The following is a 16,487-nucleotide window of genomic DNA, read 5'->3' as shown; positions in this document are numbered from 1 at the left end:
GATGGATTGTTCCTATTTGAGTTATAGCCTCATAGGGCGTGTCTTGATTCAGTCTGTCTTTTCGGATCTTTCCTGAATTGACATTTGTCGTCTGTTTCTTGTGCTTCCCTGTGGTGATTTATATCCCCAGCGGAGTTTTCGGGCCTCTACCCTTATACCGGTAGTTGTAAGTCCTATTGTTCCTTTCCTCTTGGCGGAATTTGTGGTTATATACCTTTTATTCCTCCGCAAGAGTCGATTTTGGCCTCTACCCTCATACCGGTAGTTGTAAGTCCTATTTTTCCTGGCTTTCTTGACGGAACTTGTGGTTATACACCTTCTAGTCCCCAGCCAGAGTTGTTGGTTTTCTACCTGATAGTCGGTAGTCGTAAATCCTAATTCCCTACTCTCCAACAGGGTTTGCGGTTTGTTATAAAACTCATTTTTGGTTTCTCGTGCGGATTCGTGATTTATTCTATCCCCACGCAGAGTTGTGGTTTTCTACCCCGTATTCGGTAGATGTAAACCCTAATTGGTGGTTATTCCCACCAGAGTATGGCTTCTACCCCGTATTCGGTAGTCGTAAGTCCTATCTCTTTTCCCCTAGCAGTGGTAACCTTTGTGGTTCGTTCTGGCGGATGGTGGATTTTCTGTTGTTGTGGTTTTATCCCAAACAGAGTTTTGTTCCCTGTGGAGATTTATATCCCCAGTGGAGTTTGTGGTCTTCTACCCCGTGTTCGGTAGTTGTAAATCCTATGACGCTGTGATTTTTCTCTCCAGCGGAGTTGTACCTTATGATACATGTGGATAATTGCCGGTTGCTAGCAATTTTATCCTCAGCTGAGTCTTTGGTTTCTTACCCAGTAGTCGGTATTGTTAAACCTCCTGTTTCCTCAGCCAGATTTTTGGTCTTCTGCCCCGTATTCGGTAGATATAAACCCTAATCTCTTTGTGGTTATCTTCATTCAATATTCGATGTTGATATTCCCCCTGCTTTTGGGTAGTTGCTCTTGAGTAAGCACTTGTATTCCCAGCAGTCTCCTGGATCATTGCCGGATGCTTGCAATGTTATCCTTTTGAAGTCGCCAGTGGGTCTTTTCACCGTTTGCTAGTGATTTGTTCCCCGGATCATTGATTGTTTATCGATGTATCCCCAGCTTTTGTGGATAATTGCCGGATGCTTGCAATTTATCCCCAGCGAGTCTTTCATTTACCCTTTTGTTGGTAATGTTGTTACTCCCTTTGATTGGTCATCATTATATGCCTGTTTGGTATCCCGATGCCTTTCTTTTCGGTCGATTTATCCGTTATTAACCCTTATACCGGTTGTGGATAATCTTCCATGCGAGTATACTATCCACGTTCTGACGGTAATGGATAATATATCTCATGCACTCTTCAGTTGAAGCCTTTTGTGTTTCCCTGGTCGAGTAAGATTCGTTATTTCCCTTTGCGGAGTCGAATATCTTTGTTGTCGGATAATTGCCGGATGCTTGCAATCTATCCTTTGAGTTGTCTTTCGTTTACCCGGATGCTTGGTATCGATTGTCTCTCTTTTTGGTTAGTCACCTATTATATACTTCGGTATCTCTGGTGTCTTTTCCTTTCGAGTATATTATTCACGGTCTGCCGGTAATGAATAATATGTCTCATGCGCTCTTTGGTTGGAATCCTTTGTTGATTTTCCCAGCTGAGCAAGATTCGTATTCTTTGTAGAATCGAATATTCATCCTTTAACCAAATTGTGTTTCGGATGTGTGTTTTGGCATATATACCAATTCACGTTGCGGTAGATCACCTATTATATACTTCGGTATCTCTGGTGTTCCTTACCATGCGAGTTTATTATCTACGTTCTGACGGTAATAGATAATATATCTCATGCGAGTATTCTTATCCACGGTCTGCCGGTAATGGATATTATATTTCATGCACTCTTTGGGTTTGTGTCCCCAGTTTGAGTAAGATTCGTTTTCCCGTTGTGGATTCGAATGTCCATCCTGTAAGTCGATTTTGCTTTTTCAAGCCCTCCTTCCGGATGATGAGTGTTTTGGCATATATACCAATTCACATTTCGGTCGGTCACCTATTATATACCTCGGTATCCCTGGTGTTCCTTCCTTTCTACTCCCTATTATGACCTTGGTCCCCTGTGGAGTCGGATTTTCCTGAGTTTTTGTACCCTTTGTAGGTCTTTCTCAAATGTTGGTTGATTGATATCTCTCACCCTTATACCGGTCTTAGATATTCATTCTTCCTGAGTTTGTTACCCTTATACCGGTAACACCTCATTCCTGTTGCTTTCCCCAGGATAGTCTCTTTGTTAGACATTCCCTTGCGGATTTTCCTTTGGTGATTTTTACCCTTTGCTATATGGGTGGTTATCCCCCAATATGTGCATTTCCCGGCAGGGAGGTTCTATGTGAATCTTTTCCTGGTCCGAGTCCGGATTTTTATCCGAAGTATCCTTTATGGATAACTTGAGTCAGCTTATGTCTTTCCTATGGATTTATTTTCCTCTGGAATTCTTTATTCCCCGGTGTGAGTCCTTTGCTTCCCCAGCAAGCTCTCCAGTCCGATGTCTGTTATCCCGACTCGGAGTCGTGTCTAGGTCACGCTGTGTCAGTTTTGTCATTTCCCTAATCAAAGTCGTGTCCTGCTCATGCATTCTCTTCTTTACTATCCCCTAGTAGAGTCCCAACAAGAATCTTATTAGAGTCTCTGTTCCTGGTGAGTGTATTACTCCGATGGATCGTCTTTTCTTCTGTGTGAATCATATATTCCCCACAGAATTTGCTTTTGCATGCATACATCTGCATCATGAGGTCTCTTAGGGACCAAAATTTGTCTCATTACTATTATTTAAGCTCATTCTACCGCGTCGAAATGAAGATTTCTAAACTTCACCTCTCCGGCTAGAATGACCTTAAATAGGGGCATCTGTAAGACCCCAATTTTGGCCCTAAGATCCCTCATGGCCCATATCATATCATAGCATGGCCTCAAGGATCATTGCATACCCTAGCTTTCCTCATAGTGGGTGGGTTACCTTGTGAGTGTGAGTCTTGATCACCAAGCATGTATTGCATTTGTATGTCATTGCTTTTCATATGTTTACTAACCAAATGTACAAAAATATTGTCATCTAACCTTGTTTCTTGCAGCTGAAGCAATCATCAGTCAAACAGTCAAATCAGACCTTAAGCAATTGATGGTGACCATTCTTGAAGAATTTGGACACCATGATCATGCATAAAGAGTTCATATAACTTGTGATATCATTTGGAATCAAGATCTCATCTGAAAGAGGCCTGAAATTCATCAGAACATGGCCCAGTCAAACAAAAGTCAACTATGGTCAACTGTGGATTTAATCAGTGATTTGATGATTGGAATTGGTTAAAAAGACCTCATTCATGTCCATATAAACTTCATTTGGCATTTCAAAGACCAAGATCGAAGAAATTGAGCTCAGACAGAAAGTTTCCCAAAATGGAAGTGGACCTGTAATTTCAGCTGCCCAAAATGGAAAGTTTTTCCCCTCAAATATAACTTCATCATACAAGCTTCAAATCAAAATTTGTCCAACATGAAAGTTGAAGATCTTGATCTCACAATTCCAAAAAGTCCAAGAACTCAAAAATCCAGTGTGTGGTTTGCAAGATATGATCAGATGAATTTCAAAAAAGACCCGTAATCGGGAGGGCATAACTACCACATGGTTTATCCAAATTGCAAGTTCTTTATATGCACAAACTCCATTTAATATGTGCTTTCATGGTGCATAATTGGATTTCTTTAAAATTGCTCCATGCAAAATGCCATTTTTGAAGTGAACTAATTTAAGGAGAGGGGCAAAATGGTCCATTTTTGGAAATATTGGGAATTTGCAAATAAGGCTTACACCAACAGCTCCCAAATGATTTTTTGGACTTGTTTCAAGTGTTAATTTTCTGCTGTCATGCTTCTAAATTAAAAAGAGTTAAAAATCCAAAAGTGCACATAAGCATATTGGTGATTAATCCATTTTGCTTAATGATAATTAAACTTGATTAAGTGCTCAATATATAAACTAACCCTAACAGAATTTGGAGATATAATCATTTTTTCTGTAATCACTCTCTCACAAAAACAGATTTCATTGCATAACAGAAAATCAAAAAAAACTGAAATTCTCTCTTCTCTCTCAATTTTGCTCAAAAAACTTCAATAACATTTTGCATCAATTGACCAATTTGGATGGATCTTTGGGATAATTCTCTGCATATTCATCATTGTTAGCTATTGTGAAGTTTCTGTTTGCAGGAAAATTCAAGAATCATTCGCAATTTGCATCGGTAGAATCAATCTGCAACTTCCATAACAGTCCAAGAATCGGTGCGAGTTGGAGATTTTCGAGCTGCAAGAGTATCATCATTCATCTCCTGAAGTCGCTTGCTGCACCTGTTTCGCATCCGCGAGCTCCGAAATCCGCCGAATCCATTGCCGTCATCAAGAAAAGGTTGGAAATCAAAATTTGCAGTAGCTTCAATTGTGATAGGGATTGTGTAGTACGTAGCTCATAGATAACATATCCACTTGTAATTTGTAATTTCGTTAAAAATTGGTTGAGTTGTCCGCGATTTAGGTTTCGTTTCCATTCACCTTTGCCTTCGATTCTTGCTATGTGTTGTTTGATTGATGAAATTGATAATGGATTCGTGCTCCTGAGACGAAACCTGTTCGACCGGTATGCATTTTGTGAATTTCCATCGCGATTTGGCCGATACCTGGATTTGCAGCGAAGAACAGCGATGAAGACGATGAGCTTCATCCGTTTTTCTGGAAAAAATACTTCTCAGATCTTCACGTCCGCGTTTGCCTTGCGCTCCAGTGTTTTTCCCTGCCAGATGCAATCTCCACCGTCCATTCTATCTAACTGCAACGGTGCCGTTTTGGCCATAGTTTAATTAATTACCAACGTGCCATCAGCACCAAATTAAATTAATAAAATCCTAAATTAATTCTAAATAATTATTAAATAAATATTTAGAAACTTAAAAAAATCCATATAATGCTCAAAATTAATCCAAAAAATACCATGATTTTTTGTTAATCATATTTTGTCCTCTACTATTTTATAAAAATGAAAAACAAATATGTGCTTGGTAGAAAATTCAAATAGCCATAGAGATGTATTGACGTATGCTATTTCCACATATTGTACCATTTTAATTCTATAATTCACATACTCCATCCAAATTAAGTGAAATTTGAGACACTTGTTCTAGACATCCTTCTGGATTTTTTGACATAGGTTTGGGAATTTTTTAGCCTATGGTTTATTATATATGAATTATTGAATTGGATATGTATATATGTGACATAGTTGGATGTGCTGTACTCCCCAAATATTTTTTCATACTTCCCGTTGGCCAATGGCCTTGAATTTTTGCAGGAAACTCATTTGATATGTTAGCTATCACTGTTAATTTTTGTGGATTTTATAATCCATTTTTCTATTTGATCCATATTTTTTCTTGCTGCCTAGCATGTTAGAACTTCATTTGTGTCACATTTAGAATATATGTTGCCATATGCACATACTTAATCCAATGACCATGAAAATTGATGACATAGTTCCTAACACATTAATGTAGCATTTGGCTTTGGTCCTACTGATTTATGATGCACCATTACTGTTTACCATTAGATTGAAGTGGATGCATAAATGTAGACTTCATTTGATGTTGTTTTTGCATGCTGTGCCATGTTTAATTAATTCCTATTGATCTACTAGTCCAAATGACTTGAAAATTAACATGTGGCTTGCTGAATGTCTTCTGGTTAGAACATAATTTTTGTGGATTTTTTAGTGCCATTTTGGCATTTATTTGAAGGTGATCTTGCTGGTTGCTTGTATGTGGTTTAATATTGCACCTTTTGCCTTCCATGTTGCATAAATTAAAATGTGTACATAGTTTGAATATGGGACCAATTGGGATCCCTTTGTTATTGATATTACTTGAATTTGATCATGAATTGGCTGCTGTTTTAATATTTTTCCATCTTTTTGACCCTAGGCTAGTCCTAGTGGTCATGTTACTTACATTTGAAGTTGATTGTGCCTTTTCAGGTTAAGAAGTTAAGGATCAAAGAAATTATTTCATATTTGGGATTGTGTTACTTGACACATATGACTAACCTATTTGTTTTGTAGGATGCTTGGTTCATGTGAGCCTTGTGCTATGCACACTATTGTTTGATTATGATTGAACATTGTTAATTGATTCTTATGTTGTTATCTGTTTATGAATGGGATGCTGATTTTATTGGATTGTTTCCAGGTACCCTTTAGTCGCTCAGTTCTCTTAAGAACTTGCTTTGCTTTGCTTAAATAGCAACTTGCATTGAGGTATAGAACCTTCTTCTTCATGTAGTCTGGAGACCCGGTCTGTTATTTGACCGGGCAAATTGTCTGAAGTCCTCCTTAAGAGGCATTGATTGTGTATGTTTATATTTGTCCCAAGCAGGAAAAGTCCTCATTCGAGGCAATTGGTGGAAGGTAGAGATAAGTAGCCTATCTCCCACTATTCAGTGAGTCTTCTCATTGCTCCCATTACATGGTTGCAGCATTGAGATCCAAGCCCAAGATCTATCGAGTCAATTGGGGAAAGAGTTCCATCTTTCTGAACTCCCCCACATTCTTATATTTACATGCTCTCTCGGACATGAGATAGAAGCAATGAGGCACACCCCTCATATCCTTCCATCTGCTTCACCTGAGCCCCTCAATGGCCAGGTTAAGAGCGACTTTGACCCTATTCCAGATGGCTTTAATGCCTTACCTTTGCTTGAGCCCAAATTGTGTGGTTATAGCGTGTGCTCCTTGATTATATGGTTTGATTATTTGATTCATCATACATGATTACTTGATTGCCATTGTGCATTTTACCTTTGATTGCCATTAGTGCATGTTCATGTCATTTGTCCTTGTGACATTGTTTGCTTACCCATTGAGGAACCAGTTATAAGTCCCTGTAAGGTGGCATCTGTTCCCATGACATGGAAGGGGTAGAGTGTAAGACCTCATTGGTCACTCATACCCATTGCCTAGTGCATTTATTGGTTGTATGTGAGGATTCATTGTAAGTCCCTGTGATGTGGCATTTGTACTCCTAGGATCATACTGTGGAGGGTAACATAAGTCCAGATGGATTGGCAGTTGACTTCCCTGTTTTGTTTTTTTGTTTTATTCTGATGGAGATTAGTGTAAGTCCATAGAGTGGCTTCTGATATCCTTACTTGTTTTAGGAGACAGGTATAAGACCATTGAGTGGCCTCCAGTATCCGCTTTTATTTACTTTCATCTGTTACCATGTTCATGTTATTGCTCATTTGTAGCCTATTCCTAAGGACCCACTTGAATCATCTTCTATATGATTTCAAGAGGTGGACCCTTCTAAGAAGTTTTACATACACACCATTCCATTCACCTCATTGTGTCTTACCTTTTCACACATACTTTTAAAAACTTGAAATAAGTGTTGTGCAAACATCCTCACCTTCTTTCCAAATTAGAAACTTGGACCTTAAGTCCATGATTTTCCAAACTTCATTTTTGTAAATACTTCATCTTGAATTGACTTTAATCATACTTTGACTTTTTGTAAATAATCCAAATAACTTCACCCATTCAAGTGATTTTGTGGCTGTGTCCATGTTTGTTAAGTTTTCATACATTAGCTATAGGTTTGATTTACCCTAGTTGGTTGATATTAATCTCACCTATTTGTCCTTAGTAGATGAATTGTAAGCCTTCCTCGCCTATTATAGGGTTAACCCCTCTCTGGCAAGTTGAAGCCTTTCTCACATGGTGGACTAGTTGTTATACAAGGTTGAGTTTTCTCCCGTGGGTAACGTAAAACCTTAGGGCTTGTGTTTAAAATAAACTCACAAACTTTTTGGAAATCTTTTAGCCGAACTACGGCGTTTTGATCCTTACCTTTGATGGAAGGTACGTAGGCAACGGGTTCATCCGTTCGAACACAAAAATAATTAACATGTACATTCTTTTCTCATCATCCCACTCATGTTTGCACAATACTTATGTCATGACAAATAATAATTTTCAAACAACAAAGTGTGAAAAGGGCTCCCTAGGAGTACCTAGGACGCATTGGGTGCCTAACACCTTCCCATTGCGTAATTTACCCCTTACCCCGATCTCTGATCTTTTTCATTAGTTTTCTACGTGTAAAACTTCTTAGGTTTTTGTTCGCTTTTTAACCAGTCCTTAGGATAAATAAAAGTGCGGTGGCGACTCTATGTTATTGTATACTTTGCTTATGATTTAATCAATAGATCATATAGTAACGAATACACCGCTACAGAAAAGTGGCGACTCTGCTGGGGAAAATTTGCAATCCTTGGTGGTATTGCCTACTTTTCACCCTTATTGTGCTATATTGTTATTCGTTATTTGACGTATTTTTGTACAATTTGGGATAACTGTATTGATTGTAATGTTTGAATTGCTTGATATACAATTGCTATTTGCTTTGGTGATCTCCGTGAGATGAGTTCTATACCCGAACTCGAGTGCACTCTAGGATAGGAGAATGGCATAGTCTTGTTGACTGGTGTGGAGTAGTCCTTAGCCAGTTGACTTGCGAGTCCATTCACTTGGTGGAGGTCATGTTGGATTAATAATGTCACACAAGTTATTTGTGGTTAGGCATTATTCTTTCAATCATGTGCCTTAGAAGCCAAGGACCTTAGATTACCAAACCCATCTTGGCCTATTTTTAGGACGTAGTGCGGAGGTCGTTCAGATGTAAGTTCTGATGCGATTGTTACGCGATACTACACTCATAAGAGTTTCTCTTGAGAATATTCTTGGAATACGAGTATTCGTTCCTCCGATAATATTCGAAAGATGGAACGATGATTATGGGAACCTCTGATAGAACATGTCTGGCAGGTTTAAACCCTAGTACACTCCCATTGGGTGGTTCTTAACCAAGACTCCATGCTCGTGACTCTCAGCAAACCCGTGATTCGTGGTTGAGTCGTTCAAACATCGTTAATATCAATGGATCCCGGATCAGGTGTAAAACCTAAAATCCACCAAAGTGGCTGGTTGATATTAAGGATGTTTGAGCCGGTTCATGTACCGTTAATATCAATGGAACTTGGGTATCGATAAGGTGAAAACCTAAATCCACCAAAATGGATGATTGATATTAGGGATACAATGAGCTTTCCCACGACCTTTATTTGGTGTGCCTTGCTTGATCCTTGAGTGTGATTGTTGCATTCATGCATTCACGCATTCATCTGCATCCATATCATCAGAAAAAAGAAAAATTTCAAGGAACTCAAAGGAGTTTGTTTGCAAAAATTTTCAAACATGAAAAAACCGGGAAATTTTTTTCACCTGATCTCTCTGATGAGATATTCTCATATATGATCAAAATGTTTAAACATTTCAAAGTTTGCAAATAAAACCCTCGAGTTTCTTTGAAATAAAAAAACAAGCATATGCACAAACACTTCATGCATCATTTGCATAAGCAGGTGTTTTGTCCTGGTCTCCCGTCCTGTGGTCTGACCCTGCGATCTTCATTTATTTTGAAGACGCACCTCACCGGTATTATACCAGAGCCGATTCTTCGAGATTGATGGATCATCTTGAGCAAGAGAATTGCGAACTCAAATGAGGAATTTTCCGGGCAGAGTACTTTTGATGGACCCATCCCGGGCTGGTATAGGCTATTGTTCTGGGGCACATGACGATCAGCCTATTGAAGAGGAAGCTGCTGCTATCTTAGAAGAAGACGCAGAGGACGTGAACAATTTCATCATTCCTGGTGGTGTCTGCCACAATTGGGTCGCTGTGGATGTTCCTACGGTCATTCATAAGTCAGCGTGATTTGTTCACTTTGTGCAAAACCCTTCTCCCATGCCAAAAGGAGAAGTGATGACGTTGTTGGCAGCATTTAAAACAATGATGTTTTCATTCAATTATTGCATTGTTAAACATTTGTTTTTCCATTTGTTTTCACTTTTTGCTTTTTGCATGAAATCAGTGATCACAAAAAACCTGAAAAACAAGAAAACAGCTTTTTCATCTGCATAATGGTTTGCTTGTTTAAATGCTAAAAGTTTTTCGTTAACCAAAATCGTTATGCAGGGATTTCTAAACCCATTGAACATAATGATCCAACGCCATCTCCCAAATTTGAATTCCTTGTATTCGAGGCAGAGGAAGATGATGTTGAAGGGGATTCCTGATGAGATTACCCGCCTTCTTGAGCAATGAAAAGCAGATCATTCAGCTGCGTCTCAAGAACCCAGCAATAGTCAGACTGGGGCATTACAAATGTAATGTTAAAATAAAAAAAAAGAGAAGAGGGTGAAAAAATCAAAGTAAAAGCAAAAATCAGGAAAATTTTTTCAAATAGAAAAAAGGAATAAAAGAAGCCTGATACCCTCAAGTCCCTAGTTGACTGATGCTGAATGGATTCAGAGTCGTTATGACCAACTGAATTTGATTGAAGAGAAACGATTAACTGCCATGTGTCATGGTCAGTTATATCAGCAGAGAATGAAGAAAGCATTCGATAAGAAGGTCAAGCCTCACGTGTTCCGAGAAGGTGACCTCGTGCTCAAGAAAGTTCTGTCTTTCGTGCCCGATTCCAGGGGCAAGTGGACTCCAAACTACGAGGGTCCATATGTTGTCAAGAGAGCCTTTTCAGGCGGTGCTTTGATACTCACAACAATGGATGGGGAGGATTTCACTCGTCCTGTGAATTCAGATGCAGTTAAGAGATACTTTGCCTAAAAAAAAAAAGAGTATATGCAAATGAAAAACAGAATAACTCGCTAAGTTGAAAACCCGAAAGGGCGGCTTAGGCAGAAATAAGCGTCTCGGTGGAGAACCCGCAAGGGTAATCTAGGCAAAAGTTAGAGACTTGAAAAAAAAAGTATATTTGCATCCCGCTAGATTGAGTACCTCACTCTGGGGCAATCTAGGCAAAAATTAGGGATCAGGCAAGTAACTGTATCCTGACAAGACTTTCTGTTTCACCAGCCGTCTTTTCGTCAGAGGATTCTCGATTCGTCGTCAACTGAAGCTTCGCATACATCGAGATTCAAATTGGTAGAGAAAAGATCATTATGTTCAATGTAGCCCTCTTCCAATATATATCACTGATTTCAAATTTGTACAGATCTATGGAGCCTTGCCATTTGCAGACTACCATTCCATCAAATAAATTTGAGCTTTTATCCAATTATTTGCACTCTTATTTGTTTCAATTCAACAAATGTTTTGCATGTTTTAATTGATAAAAATGTCATTGTTTTAAAAACAAATTTTTTCAAAGATTATTGTTTTAAACAAAGTGAACATTCACAAATGATAAAAGGATACTCAAAGAATTTCTCAGTGCTCTCCCAAGGGTGGCATGATTTCCAACAGGTAAGACATTTGTTCATATTCCTGGTTTGGTTTGTATCCTTCTTCTCCAGATTTGGTTGTTGGGGTTGTCCCCCCAGCAGAGATTTGTTGTTGGGGTTGTTCCCTAAGTAGAGCTTCTGTGGATTTTGACTCCCCGAAGCAGAGTGGTGTATTGAAGACTCAGTCTGTTCTCCAGCAGTAGTCTCTCCCCGGCTTAATTGCTCAGTCGTTCAGAATATTTGTGGTTAGTGGGTTGATATCCCCGTATCCCGTATTTCTCCCTAAGTGGGTTGCCAGCAAAATTGCAAGTCGAGTTGTTGGTGGGGTTGTTCCCTAAGCAGAGTATTGTTGAAGACTCAGTTTTCTCCAGCAGCAGTTTTCCCCAGTATGGATGATTTCCTTGTGGAAGATTCGGCAGTTGATGGTTTGCCACCTTGGTGCCCCATCACTTTCTCCAGTGGGTCGCTATGCCCAGACTTTATTTGTCCCCATGGCACAATCGCGAGTAAAACAGTTATTGATATCCCCATTGCAGTCGCGAGCAGAGTTGTTGTCACTCTCCCCAGCGCAGTTGCCAGCGGATTTATCTGTTTTCTCAGCACGGTCGCTTTCCTTTTGGAAGACTCGGTAAGTCAGTGGTTTGATACCCGGTACTTTACCTTTTCCCCGGCAAAGTCGTCAGTGGAGTTGTTTACTTTCTCTCTATCAGAATGGTTGTTATTCTCAGCAGAGCAGGATTTATTTTCCTACTCCATGGTTAATCGGGTTGATATCCCAGTATTTTCATCCAGCTTTCTCCAGCATTTGTCTGCAGAGCGGTTGTTGTGGCAATATTGCCTATTGAACCTCTTTCAATCCCCGGTATGGTCGGTTGATAGCTCCGTCGTCCAGAGATTGTATTGAGTTCCTGATTACTTTTCGATCCTCAGTAGAGCGGATTTTGTTGCAGAATCTGCTGATGTGATCCATCAGATGTGTGTTCGCCCCGAGTAGAGTGGTTTGTTGCAGAATCTACTTGTTTGGTGTTTTTCTTCCTCAGTGGGTTGTTCCCCAAGAGAGTAATTGACAGTATCCCCAGTAGAGTTGCTTGCGCAGCCAAACTCTATCTGGTGACCTATGCTCCCTCAGTGGGTTGTTCCCCAATGGAGTTATGTTGGATCCGTTTCCATAGCAGTGTTTGCTAGGATCCCCTGCAGGATTTTGAGATTTTCTCTTGTTCCCCGACAGATTTGTCTTTGTGGCTCTTTGCCTGTTGTGACTTTCTGTGCCCTAGTTGGGGTGATCGCTGATCCAGTGCTCAGAGATTTGGTATTCTCCAGATATCCCTGATTCTTTTGCTTCTGCTTCCCAGCAGTACCCGCAGATCTTTGCTTTATAGCATATAGATCTCCAGCAGAATTGGCTTTCCAGTTGGTTTTCCCCTGGAAATATAATACCGGACGTTTGATTCCTGGACCTGTTGTGTTAGATATGTCTGTTTTGTCAGCATTCATCAAACATAAATCACGCATATTCATGCATATTCATGCATATTCATGAAACATTCAGATATTCATGTTGCATTTCTTGCCATATTGATAACACGAAATTATATCGCTTTTTAAGACTTAATTCAATTAAATTATTTTATCATTTACACTAATTTATCCCATTTTATCAGATATTATGCAGTATTTCTCTTCTATTTATATCAGGTACCCATTTTGAAGCAAAAGTGAAAAAGGGAAGAAAAGGAGGTGTAAAAAGCAACAAAAAGGAGAGAAAAGGAACCAAAGGCCAAAGCCCAGCCCAAAGCGCACAAGTCACCAATGCTGTGCCTGTGACGGACGTCACAGGACGCGTGACGAGCGTCACGCGAAGGAGCCTTGTGACGGACGTCACACATAGCGTGACGAGCGTCACGCAACCCCACTACCTTTGTGGCGCAAGTATCGCCCTCAGAAGGACTTGAAGAATAACGTTAAGGAATTGGTCTCCTATATGCACGCCGTGGATATAGCCACGCTGAAGAAGGAGAGAAACGGAATGCTGCTACCAAGGCTATTATAAATAGCCGTCTCACAAACCAAAAGTTACACAGTTTTTGCACGCTCAGTTTTGCGGAAGCTCTGCCAAATTTATTTTTTCACGCCTTTGCTTATTTTTCTTCCTTTCCAGCATCGTCCATTTTATTTATTTTATTTTGCAAGCTTTGTTTTCTTTTTTCCCTTGCAATTTATTTTCCCCCGTTCTTAGCTTTTAGATATTTTTCGCGTAGTAGTTTCTACACCGGAAACTACTGGGCAACTTTATACCGGATTTAACCTTACGTTATATTCGAGTTTTTTTTATTTCCTTGATTTAATTTACTGTTTAATTGAAGAATCGAAGAACAAATCCTACCGGCTTGTGGTGGAGTGTTCAAGACCATTGTATTACGCATTCAGGTTCTTTAATTGTTATTTAATTTTTATGCTTTATTCTATTGTTTATTTGCATTGCCTGCCTGAAATGAGTCTGTGTATGCATGATATTAATTATTATTTAGTAAGCATGTCTGGCTAATTTGCCTAGGTATCGGTATGTAAAGTAAGCAGAAAGAGGGATCAAAACTAAGTCGGTCTATTCAAACTTAAAATTAGAATCAATCTTTTTACGGTCTTAACTTACAGGTTTAATAATAAGATTTTTTACAAAGGTAAAAGACATAAAGAAGTTGAAACCAACAGAGCGAGAGTTTGAGGTTTTAACTGGACAGTGTAAGTTAGTCATTAAATCTATCTCAGGGCGAGAGCAAGTTTTAGAATTAATTAAATTCTGACCTTTTTCCAAAAAGTATTTTTAAAGATTGAATGTGAGGACGAGAGTTAAGCATTTAGATTTAATTGTATAACCTAAGTCAACAGAGCGAAAGTTTGAGATAAGGGTGTTTAAAACGGTCAGTATTTTCTTAAAAAGAGTTTCTGCAACTTTATTGTTTTCAAAATATGATTTTTGACTTAATTATAAGTGACAGCAACATTAACATAAGATCATGGTTTCTTCAACAGAGCGAGAGTTTGAGATAAAACCTTTAACCAATAAAGTTAGTCGAAACGATTTATTTTAAAACCGAGAGACCGACAAGGAATTGATTCCCTAGTTTTGACGAACCACATACCGATATCCGTTTTATTAATATTTAATCTAGATATTAGTTTAGCTCTTAGCTCCCTTTTCCCCAAACAATCAAACATTTTCACCTTAGATTTACGTAGTAACCTTAGATAACGGTACATCGATTCATAAGTCCCTGTGGGATCGATATCTTTTAAAACTACGCGATAGAACTGTGCACTTGCAGTTTGTATCCCATTCTCGACTCGCACAGTCGAGCGATCAAGTTTTTGGCGCCGTTGCCGGGGACTTTTATTCAATCGATATCGTAACTCTTCCGTTACGCTGTAGAGACTAAGGTTTCTTTTTCCTTCTATTCTTTCTTTCGTTGATTTGTATGCCACGCACTCGCTCTCAAGGCGAACCGCTCTATTTACGAATCAACGATATCGAACTATATCTCCGAGTCTTACGACGAATTCGGGAATATCGTGCTGAAAACAATCTCCCTCCTATAAACCTTCCTGATATCAAAAACATTTTTCCTTCTTTAACCGAGATGGCAGAACCAGCTCGTGCTCTTAGAGATTACGCCGCTCCATCGCAAGATGAACCGCATTCAAGTATTGCTCCGCCCGCAATCGAAGCAAACAACTTTGAACTTAAACCTTCACTGCTGCAGGCTGTGCAACAGAACCAATTCTCTGGAAATCTTACCGAAGATCCAAACCTTCATTTATCCGTATTTGTTCAATATGCTGATACTGTTAAAGCTAATGGTGTCACTTCAGAGGCAATTCGACTTCGTCTTTTTCCTTTCTCATTAAGAGATAGCGCTAGAAGATGGCTTCAATCTCTACCTTCCAACTCAGTCACCACATGGAACGAGTTGAAGAAAGTTTTCCTTGCCCGATATTTTCCGCCAAGCAAAACAGCTATGTTAAGAGCCCAGATAAACGGATTTAAACAGAAAGACAACGAGTCTCTTTTCGAAGCATGGGAAAGATACAAAGACATGATGAGACTTTGCCCACACCATGGTTTGGAAGACTGGTTAGTAATTCACACATTTTATAATGGTCTCTTATACAATACAAGGTTAACAATAGACGCCGCTGCAGGTGGTGCATTAATGAACAAACCTTATGCTGATGCTTACCAGCTTATCGAGAGCATGGCCCAAAACCACTATCAGTGGGGAACCGAACGAACAACAGTGGAAAAACCTCAACCGAAAACTGGCATGTACGAGATAAGTAACCTTGATCACGTCAATGCAAAAGTGGATGCTTTGGTCCAGAAGATTGAAAGTTTAAATGTATCACCACCAACCGCCGTGGTTGCTATAGCTCAGAATTGCGAGGTCTGTGGAATCCAAGGCCACACTCCTGCGGAATGTCAACTCTTGACTGGAATCCAAACAGAGCAAGTAAACTATGCTCAAGGAAGCCCCTATTCGAATACCTATAACCCAAATTGGAAGAATCATCCAAACTTTTCATATAAGAGTAATAATGCTTTATACGCACCTGGACAGTCTCCGAATCAAACCCCATCTATACCTCCGGGGTACCAGAAACCAAATCCTAACAATAATACCCCTAGAAAATCCAACTTGGAAATCATGATGGAAAACTTTATAGCTTCCCAACAACAAACCAATAAAGATTTCTTAAACCAGAACATACACACTGGCGAACAACTTAAACAACTAGCAAGCAAAGTAGATGCCTTGGCTACCCATAACAAAATGTTAGAAACCCAAATATCTCAAGTAGCTCAACAACAAGCACCTACTGCTGCACCAACTGGTACATTCCCTGGACAGCCCCAACCTAATCCGAGAAGCCAAGCTCATGCAATTATATTAAGAAGTGGAACGGAAGTGGAAGGACCGTCTGATCCAAGGATAGAAAACCAAAGCCCTAAGAAATCTACTGAGGAAAGTGAACCTAAGGAAAAGGAAGAGAGTAATAAGGATACCCTAGAA

General features: G+C 39.4%; 1 pseudogene; it reads right to left on the bottom strand.

Annotated features, from left to right (window-relative positions):
• Positions 1–15,441: 15,441 nt before the first annotated feature.
• Positions 15,442–15,541, bottom strand: LOC127116491 (uncharacterized; annotated as a pseudogene).
• Positions 15,542–16,487: the final 946 nt, after the last annotated feature.

The sequence above is a fragment of the Lathyrus oleraceus genome, chromosome 1 (genome assembly GCF_024323335.1).
Source record: "Lathyrus oleraceus cultivar Zhongwan6 chromosome 1, CAAS_Psat_ZW6_1.0, whole genome shotgun sequence".
NCBI classification, from domain to species: Eukaryota; Viridiplantae; Streptophyta; class Magnoliopsida; order Fabales; family Fabaceae; genus Lathyrus; species Lathyrus oleraceus.
This window is presented reverse-complemented; position numbering and strand designations above follow the sequence as displayed.